General features: G+C 39.8%; 1 long non-coding RNA gene across 1 annotated transcript; it reads right to left on the reverse strand.

The window, feature by feature from the left end:
• Positions 1 to 1,600: 1,600 nt before the first annotated feature.
• LOC139042295 (uncharacterized) lies at positions 1,601 to 10,023 on the reverse strand. The gene is made up of 5 exons (XR_011498855.1): positions 6,807 to 10,023; positions 6,145 to 6,403; positions 5,398 to 5,507; positions 3,178 to 3,626; positions 1,601 to 1,802 (listed from the first exon to the last, which is right to left on the reverse strand). It is a non-coding gene; the product is annotated as an uncharacterized lncRNA (long non-coding RNA).
• Between the last annotated feature and the right edge of the window lie 580 nt (positions 10,024 to 10,603).

Below are 10,603 nucleotides of genomic sequence, written 5' to 3' on the forward strand. Positions count from 1 at the left end.
GAAAGTTCATGTACATTTTCAAAATGTATATGCAAATTCATATACATCTGAGGATTTTCTCAGAACGACCCACAAAAAACTGTGTACCATTTGTGGGAGGAAATAAGCTATTTTCAAATATTGAAGAGCCCAATAAATGTATCTCTTAGATTTCCTAAATATCCTAATAGAAATTCCTTCTCTTTATTGCACTGAAAGTTCCCTTCAGAATGTTAGGCATACATTTATTCCAAAAGTGCCCTCCTCTGAGATTTGGATTTTTCTACTTTTTTCACAGGTCTCTTAGCAAAACATTCAGGTTCTCCTGGCCTCATGCTGACTCAGACAGCTGAAGACTTGTGTTAGTTAAGGCAGGTTTTGGAAACTTGCTTTTTTGACTTATAATATGGCTAATTCCCATATTAATTTTTAAGAAGTCATTCTTACACAGATTTAACTAAAACTCAGGTAACCTGAACCAAACTCACCTTGGAAGGATGTTAGAAAGTATAACCCTTGTGCTATGCGACAAGATTATTCTTTCCTTATTATTATTGGTATTTGGCAGCCAATTAAATATTCGTTATTTACACCAAGTTGTCCATTGTGGGCACTTCTGGAGAGAAGATTTTGGTTTCATTTTATTTTTCTTTATTTTGGTGCTTGTTAGAAGATCCTCCTTTCTTTTTGCATGGGAACATTCATTTTTTAATTAAGTAATTTGAGGTTTTTTACAGATACAAACCGGAAATTTCATGGAAGAAATTTGTAAGGTTGAACCATTTAGCCAAGAATATGCTCTAAGTTTTTACTTGGCGGAGAGGGGATTACTTCATAATTCCCTTTCCTTTTAACCAATCTCTGTTTCTAACACCATCACCGAATCTGCCTCAACTGGAGAGGACAGCGTCATCTCTAAATATGGCACATCTTCCTTCTCTTTATTTACTATTAGGAGACAGTACCTGTATCTATTCCTATAGAGATTTAAAAGTGGGTTCAGTTAGACAGTCATTCCCCACCCACCATAAAATATTGTACAAAGCAAAACCCCAGTTCCATCAATATTCTGGGACCCTGGGATTTCATGGTGTCTCCAATTTAGTGACTTCTCCGCGTCAACAAGGTCCCGAAATCTTATATGACCTATTTCTGTAATTTTTCCATTTTGTGCAGCACCACGTATCCCCTGGCAGACAACATTTGGCAGGAAGGGGTTCTGGGCATAAACTGAAGCATTATGTCACAAGGAAGGCAAAGCTCCACAGAAAATGCAGGAATAAACTGACACTTGCAGTCTGTCACAGGGATGAAGGGTCAATACTAAATCATCACTTCAGCTGTGCTCCGGTTTCCTAAACACCAGGACCCTTGCTGGGATGGTGAAGGTGACAGTTCACAATTTCATAGGACCCGGGGCCGAGAATTTAATTTTCTTTTCCATCATGTTTTGAAGTGATATTGCTCTACTTTTCCCATGAGCACAGAGAGACTAACATAGATGCAAAAGTGACCACTTTTTAAGCAAATTAATCCAGTTTTGCTTAGCATAGACTTTGGTGACATTCTAGGTAGGGTCTGTGTTGTGCTAAACCAATAACACAACTAAGGTGCTAAGAGAGTATGGAGGAGTCAGCAAAAGTTTCCATTTGAGTAGATCTATGAAGGCTTCACGGTGGAGGTGACATTGGACCCAGGCCTTGAAGGAAGAGTAGGATTTCACTCAATAGAGAGCTTTCTATGAAGACAGAGCAGCAGGAAAGTGTTGGGCACTCATGGCAAAGACGTGGTTGCGTGCAGGTGCACACGACTTTTCTGAACTCCTGGAAAATAACAAAATATCCTTCAGTCACCATTAGTCATAAAAATAATGCAAAAATTAAAATACCTAGTCCCATATAATAGTGGAAGTTCCAAAGTTCAGCTTAGCATTATATTTTCTCCAACCTTCAACGTTTTCTGGCTTCAGTTCAGAAGTGAGGAAGGAGCTGTGTGGTTCTTCTGCCCTCTACACTCTCCCAGCTTACTTCCTGCCCTACAGGGAAGCTGCACTTTCAGACTGCTCCTGGGTCAAACCGGGATAGCAGCAAGTGAGGAAAGAAGGGGTTCTTGCTTGACCAGTATTCCCAGATTGGTCTGCCTGTTAACTACACACGAATTGTGGTGGTGCTTTCCTTGGGCTCTTCAGAAGTTCCCATGACCCCAGGGAGCCTCTTAGCAACTCCTTATTCAACGCTTGGGCATCCAGAGGCACGCTACCAGTCTTCTTATGCTAAGTTTTCCTCATTCTGCCAGTCAACCCTATAAAAAAGGCCTCCAAAAGACAGCACACCAGGTCTCTCTCCGACTTGGTCCACATGTGTCCATAGGAAACAACCAGGCATCCTTTACCCTGACAGACGCTCCCCACAGAGCAAGCACCAGGCACTTTTCCTGGCTCTGCCATCAGAGTAGCCTTTAGTCCTTCTCTCACCCTCTGGAATTCCTATGCAGCTATCAGACCCCAAGTCCTCTGTGTCTCTCAGCTGTGGGGAACACATTTCAAAGCTATCTAACTGGCCCCACGGAAGCTGTGATGGGTTGGAGTTAGAAAAGAACACCGTGTCACCCGTCTTCCAAAGGGGGCATTTGTCTGTGCATATGTATCCATTGATGGATGAAGGGATAGATAGAATAAATTACATTTACTTAAATGGGATCATACCACTTTTAATAAAACAGACTGAATTTAACAGAAGGAAAATTGTGAACATAAAATCAGTGTTCTTTCTTCATAAGATACATTATTGCTTAAAACATCTTTCTAAGGATAAGAAAAAAGATAGAGGAAAAAGTTTTCAGTCATTAGTTTTTTCTTACACGCTTCAATTTCAGATAATTGACTAACTCCTTGTCATAAAAGAACATGTCCTGTCATATCTCTTCTTCTAACTCCTTGATTTTTCTTAGTTGTAATATTATTTTACATTGTTTGGATTTATATCATTTACTTTATATTCCGTAACCATGATTCTTAGGGTTTTAGCATGAGATCTATATTTGAATGGATTCAAGTCACCTCCCAGTCATTTTATTTTAGCATCTCTATTCTGGTGTTTTTTATTTTGATTCAATTCTTATTTTTCTAGATTCATTGGCAAATAAATTTTCATGAGTACTGTAATTTCTTACATGGTTTATGCACTTCGAAACACTCACCAGAAGTCTTTGGTTGAAGGACCCTCTTCGTTGACTATAATTTTCTTGGGTCAAAATTTCTTCCCCTCAGAATTTTGTGGACATTGTTCCATTGTTTTCTGGCATTAAATATTGGGGAAGTCGGGGAGCAGCAGGGGCCAGTCGGATTTTCTCCCTTGCAGGTGATTTGCTTTTTCTGTTAGGACACCTGAGGGTGCAACATGGAGATAAAGAACGAGGGCACACCATGGGACCTGGCAAAGATGAGGATGTTCACAAAACAGTGTCACCAAGCAGTGGCTGTCAGCTCATCACAGGACCAAGTGTTCTCTTTCTCTGTTTTAATCACTCTGCCGAAGGAGGAGCAAAAGTCTGCAGGAATGTCCTCTCCCCAGAGAGAGGTGCCGCTTCTCAGATCCTTGTGGTTGCTGGGGACGGCCCAGATAGAAGTCTGTATCTTTCCAATAGTTCTAACACAAAGAGAATATTTTCAATAGAATTTAAAAAGAAAATGAAGAAAATTTCAGTCAAGGCCTATTCAGTATCTCTCAGTCAGAACATCCAGTGAGTCAGAACAATGCAGCCTACACATTTAGGACAAGCACCACTAAAACTAAAGCAAAAGTTCCTCTGGTTCAGGTTTGATTTGAAGAAAATCATACACATATACCAATATGAGCCTGAAGTTTACCAAGGACATTTTATTTAAGGAAAAAAAAAATGAGAGCTAGTCACTAGTAATCTTTAACAAGATTTATAAATTTAAATATTGTAACAAATTTTTAATACAGCTCAAGGAAAATATCAATTAATACTAACTAAAAATTCACTCCATATCTACTGATGCGGGGTCAGTGAGTCAAGGAGTCAAAAGAAAGATTTATTGGACTCTCAAGGTCTGGCGGTAGTGCTGTTTTATTTACAGAATAGTGTGGAATAGCATGGGGACAGGACCCATGGGCAGTCAGAGCTGCTGCTGCAATGTGTTGAGGGTTAGGGCTAAATTGGGTACATGATTTATTTTTACTGGAAAAAGAAAAGATGATGTAAAAAGTCATTAAATGGTTTCAGTGCAGATGGGGTCTGGTTATTGTGTGGTCGTATAACTTTAGATATGAATCTGGTCATACAGATCGGCATGTAGGCGAGGATGCCCTGGGCTTCTCTCCCTGGGGCAGCCTTGATCCACATCATCTACTGTGACAAATTATCTTAAAATAATTCTAAATTATTACAGCACGAACTCTTTTACAAAAAGAGAGCTTTTTCCCCCGTTCTAATTATTCTGACTCCACAAGCTGGTGCTTCCCTGAGGTTATCTATAATTCCCAGTCGTAGTTACTTGGAATGCTCTGCAGAGGACTTGCCATTAATGACTTTACACATCTTCACTCACAGGATCGTCCCTCTCACCAAGGTTATTTCTGTCAAGACCATATCATCAACTAAAGTTTACACATCAAAAATTTTTAGACTTCTGTTTCCTCCGTGATGGGAGTAGCCCCATTCCTCTCAGGTCCTCCCTCTTACAACTAAAAAGCCCTGGATATAACATAAAAAGCTTTGGAATACCCTGAAAGGTGGAAAGAAGAAGGTGGAAGGCCCAGGGACCTCAGGACTTGAGAACCGACACAGTGGTGGGTCCCCTGGGTGTATTAGTCTCCAAAGAAACAGAACCAATAGTATATAGAGAATGAGATAGAAAGAGATTTATTATGAGGGATTGGTTCACATTGTTACTGCCTAAGGGGGCTCGTCTGCTCACTGCAAGACAGGCCAATAGTCAGGAGGCATGGTGGTAGGAGAGAAAGGACATTATTACAGCTTGCTAGCAAGAGGGAAGATGGCCGACTCATGTCCAAAAGAACCATCTCCCAGAACAAAGACTACAGGCCAGCTATATAAGGGGCTGGTCTCTGGGTGGGGAAGTGGCTGGTCTCTGGGTGGAGGCAGACATCTGGTCCCAGTTCCTGATAGTCCTTTGTTTTACTGGATGTGCATCAGAGAATGCAGCAACACCCTATATCCTGATCTTTCAGTTGTCACTGATGATGGCTATCAGCATAGGCTCTCTGCCCAGGGGTCATCACATGCCTAAGGAACTCAAAAGAACAAAGTTATCATCTTAAAGCAGCTTGGGGGGGCCACAAAATCTACAAAGCATATCCAGGATAGTTAGTCAGCAGTCATTTAAAGTTACAATAGATTTCCTTTCTACAATATGGCTTCTCTGATATCAACCTTGTGTTGAGCCGGTATCATGATTACGGAGGCTGACAAGTCCCAAGATCTGCAGATGGCAGGCTGGAGACCCAGGAGAGCTGATGATGTTCCAATCCAAGTCCAAAGGCCTGAGAACCAAGAGAGACAATGGTGTAGTTCCAGTTCAAATGCCAGTAGGCTCAAGACCCCATCTGAGGCCATCTGCAAGCTAGTAGCCCAGAAAGTCCAGTGGTGTAGTTCCAGGTCAACTCAAAGGCCTGAGAACCAGGGGGGCCATTGGGTTAAGTTCTAGTGTCAGTCTGAAGGCCTGAGAACTAGGAGCACCGATGAGTGAGGGCAGGAGGAGATAGATGTTCCAGGTCAAGCAGAGAGCAAATTTGCCCTTCCTCCTCCTTTTTGTTCTAGTCAGGCCCTCAGTGGATCAGATGATGGCCCACATATTGGTAAGGCAATCTACTTTACTCAGTTTACTGATTCAAATGTTAATGTCTTCCGGAAACACTCTCACAGACACATTCATAAACAATGTTTACCAGCTATCTGGGCACCCTTACTCCAGTCAAGTTGACACATAAAATTAACCATCACAGTGGGTTTCCTTGTTGCATTCCTTATGCACTGGACATTGTGCTGCAGAAGCCTCCAACCCGGAATCACCAACAAGCAGCACAGATGAAAAAAGCTCCAAAGAAAGTCTGTGCCTCCCAGCCAAAGGACAGGGGAAAGGGTGACCCAACAATAGAAAATCTTTTGGGTAATACTTGCCTTACTCCAGCCAAACACCAAAAGGAAAAACCACAGCTACCCCCATCTCCCTGTGGTCTCAATGGGGCTGGGCAGGGAGTCAATCTGCCATTCCACCACCACTCCATCCCTCAGAAGAAGGCATGTAGTGGTGTTAGCATCAGTGGAGCCAAGCAAGGAGCTGATCTTCCATCACCCCCTGGAGGAAGCAGACGATGCTCCGATTCCCCCACCAGAATAGGGTCAGCAAGGTCCACGGGAGCTGAGCCTCCAGCCCCACCTGGCAATAACAAGATTGAATGAGGCCATGCAAATCAGGGCCTTTTGTCACTCCTGCCCTCCCTCTCCCAGTATCTGCTGGGCCCAGTGGGAATCAGAGCCTTCGTCCCTACTCAGCAGCAACTAGGTGAAATGAAGTGGTATCAGGTGGGTTAGTCAACACTCCACTCCCACTCCTCCCCTCGCTGGTGGCGGCAGGGCCAAGTGGGGAGCTGATCTTACACTCCCACTTGGAAACAATGAGATGGTGTGACTCAGTGCCTCACTTTGGCCAAGAAGGTGACGATGGGGCCAAGGGCAAACGCTGAACTTCCACCCCCCATTTCTGCAAGGAGGCAACATGAATCAGTGCTTTACTTTTTCCAAACTGGTGTCAGCAGAGCCCAAAAGAAAATTTAACATACCTGTCCCTCTAGCCACATCTCCACGGGGGGACTGCCTACTAAAAAGAGAAAATTAAATCACATTCAGAGTCTTATAATATTCAAGATATCCAGGAGACAATTAAAAAAGTTACTTGCTATATCAAGGATCAAGAAAATTACAACATGAATTTAAAAAGGCAATTAAGGCCAAGATGGGTTCACTGGTGAATTCTACATTTAAGGAAGAAATTATACCAATTCTCTATCATCTCTTCCAAGAGTTAGAAGCAGAGGGAATACTTCCTAACTCATTCTGTGGGCCAGCAATACCCTAATACTTAAACCAGACAATACATTACAAGAAAAGAAAGTTATAGACCAATATCTCTCCTGAACATAGACGCAAAAATTCCAAATAAGATATTAGCAAATCAAATCCAACAATGTATAAAAAGAATTATATACCATTACCAAGGGGTATTATTCCAGGTATGCAAGTCTGGTTCAACATTCAAAAATCAATTATTGTAATCCATCACATCAACAAGCTAAAGAAGAAAAATCACATGATTATATCAATAGATGCATAAAAAGCATTTGACAAAATTTAACACCCATACATGATAAAAAAACAAAAAACTCTTGGCAAACAAAGAATATAGAGGAACTTCCTCAATTTGATAAAGAACATGTACAAAAAACCTACAGCTAACATCATATTTAATGGAGAAAAACAAGAAGCTTTTCCACTAAAATCAAGAATAAGTCAAGGATGTCCCCTCTCATCATTCCCTTTCAACATCACACTGGAAGTTCTAGCTAATGCAATAAGTCAAGAAAAGGGAACAAAGAGTACACAGATTGGAAAGGAAAAAATAAAACTGTCTTTATGTATAGCTGATATGATTGCCTATGTAGAAAATCTGAAAGAAATGACCAAAAAAAAAACCCCTGGAACTAATAACGTGAGTATAGCAAAGTTGCAGGATATAAGGTTAAAATACAAAAGCCAAATCACTTTCCAATATACCACTTTCCTATATACAAGTGGAATTTGAAATTAAAAACACAATACCATTTACATTAGCATCCCAAAAAATGAAATACTTAGGTATAAATCTAACAAAATATGTACAAGATATAATGAGGAAAATTATAAAACCTAATGAAAGAAATCGAAGAAGAAGTAAATAAATGGAGAGATATTCCATGTTCACAGACAGAAAGACTCAATATTTTCAAGACATTCAGTTCTTCCCAACTTGATCTATAGACTCAATGCAATCCAAATCAATAGCCTGGCAAGTTATTTTGTGGATATCAGCAAACTGATTCTAAAGTCTATATGGAGAAGCAAAAGACCCAGAAAAGCCAACATAATATTGAAAAAGAACAAAATCAGAGAACTGACACTACCTGACTTTCAGACTTACTATCATGCTACAGTGATCAAGACAGTAGGGTACTGGTGAAATGATAGGAAAATAGACCAATGGAACAGAATAGAGACTCCAGAAATAGACCCACACAAATATAGTTAACTGATCTTTGACAAAGGAGCAAAGGCAATACAACAGAGAAAAAAGTCATCTTTTCAACAAATGATGAAGAAACAACCAGACATCATCAAGCAAAAAACCTGAATCTAGACACAAAGCTTACATCCTTTCAAGAATTAACTCAAAATGTATAATCAACCTATACACAAAACACAACAACTATAAAACTGTAAAACATAAAACTATAAAACTCCTAGAAGATAACATAGAAGAAAATCAAGATAACCTTGGGATTGATGATGACTTTTCAGATACAACGCCAAAGGCATGCTCCATGAAAGAATTGATAAGCTGGATTTCATTAAAATTAAAAACTTCTTCTCTATGAAAGACACTTACTAAAATGAGAAGATAAGCCACAGACTGGAAGAAAAATATTTGCAAAAGACAGCTTCTGATAAAGGACTGTTATCCAAAATACACAAAGAACTCTTAAAATGTAGCAATAAGAAAATGGACAACTCATTTAAAAAGTAGGCCAAAGACCTGAACAGAGAACTTAACAAAGAAGATATATAGATGGGAAATAAGCAAATGAAAAGATACTCCACAACATATGTCATCAGGGAAATGCAAATTAAAATAGCAATGAGCTACCGTTACATATCTATTAGAATGGCCAAAATCTGGAACAATGACTACATCAGATGCTGGCAAGGATATGGAGCAACCAGAACTCTTATTCAGTGATGGTGGGAATGCAAAATGATACAGCTGCAAAACAGTTTGGTGGTTTCTTACAAAACTAAACATATTCTTACCATACAGTCCAGCATTGTGCTCCTTGGTATTTACCCAAAGGAGTTGAAAACTTATGTCCACATAAAAATCTGCACATAGATATTCAAAGCAGCTTTATTCATAATTGCCTAAACTTGGAAGGAGCCAAATGTCAACCAGTAGGTGAATGAATAAATAAACTTTGGCACATCCAGACAATAGAATATCATTCAGTGCTAAAAAGAAATGAGCTATCGAGTCATGAAAAAACATGGAAGAAACTTAAATGCACATTACTAAATGAAAGAAGCCAATTTCAAAAGGCTACATACTGTATGATTCCAACTATATGACATTCTGGAAAACACAAAACTATAGAAACAATAAAAATATCAGAAGTTTCTAGGGGCTAGGGGAGTGAGGAGGAATGAACAGGTGGAGCACAAAAGATTTTTAGGGCAGTGAGACTATTCTGTATGATACTATAATGGTGGATATGTGCCATAATACATTTGTCAAAATGCACAGAATGTACCACAGCAAGAGTGAACCCAGTGTAAATTATAGACTTCGGTGACAATGATGTGTCAATGTAAGTTCGTCAATTGTAACAAATGTACCACTCTGGTGCAGGGTGTCGATAGTTGGGGAGGCTGGATATGTGTAGAGGTAGGAGACATATGAGAACTCTTTGTATCTTCTGCTCAATTTTGCTGCAAACCTAAAACTACTCTAAAAAATAAAATTTCACTTGTTTTTTTCAAAAGGTAACCAACAGATGCCAACACCCATTGGATTATCCAACAAGGATTTTAAAGCAGCCGTCATAAAAATGCTTCAACAAGCAATCACGAATTCTCTTGAAGTAAATGAAAAAACAGATAATCTCAGCAAAGAAATAGAAGTTATAAAAAAGAACCAAATGGAAATTATAGAACTGAAAAATACAATAGCCAAATAAAAACTTGCTGCTTAGGCTTAACAGTAGAGAAGAGATGACAGAGAATAGAATCAGTGAATTTGAGAGCAGATCAATAGAATTTACACAATTGGAACAACAGAAAGAAGAAAGACTGAAAAAAAAGAATACTCTCAAAGACCCATGGGACAATAAGAAAAGGGAACATTGTATCATTGGAGTCACAGAAGGAGAGAGGAGAGAGAGTAGGACTGAAAAATTGTTTGAAATTTGGTGAAAGACATAAACCTACAGATTTAAAAAACTGAATAGCCACAAGTAGGAGCAACCCAAGGAAATTCACACCGACACATCATAATTAAACTTTAGAGACAAAAAAAAAGTCATGCAAGCAGCCAGAGAGAAAAGATACATTATTTATAGGGAAATACCAATTTGAATGACAGTGGATTTCTCATCTGAAACCATGAAGGACAGAAGGAAGTGGCAGAACATTTTTCAAGTAGTTTTAAAAAAAAATAATAAAGATGGGGCCGGCCCAGGGGCACAGAGGTTAAGTTCCCACGTTCCGCTTCTCGGCGGCCCAGGGTTTGCCAGTTCGGATCCTGGGTGTGGACATGGCACCGCTTGGCAAAAAG

The sequence above is a fragment of the Equus asinus genome, chromosome 27 (genome assembly GCF_041296235.1).
Source record: "Equus asinus isolate D_3611 breed Donkey chromosome 27, EquAss-T2T_v2, whole genome shotgun sequence".
NCBI lineage: Eukaryota > Metazoa > Chordata > Mammalia > Perissodactyla > Equidae > Equus > Equus asinus.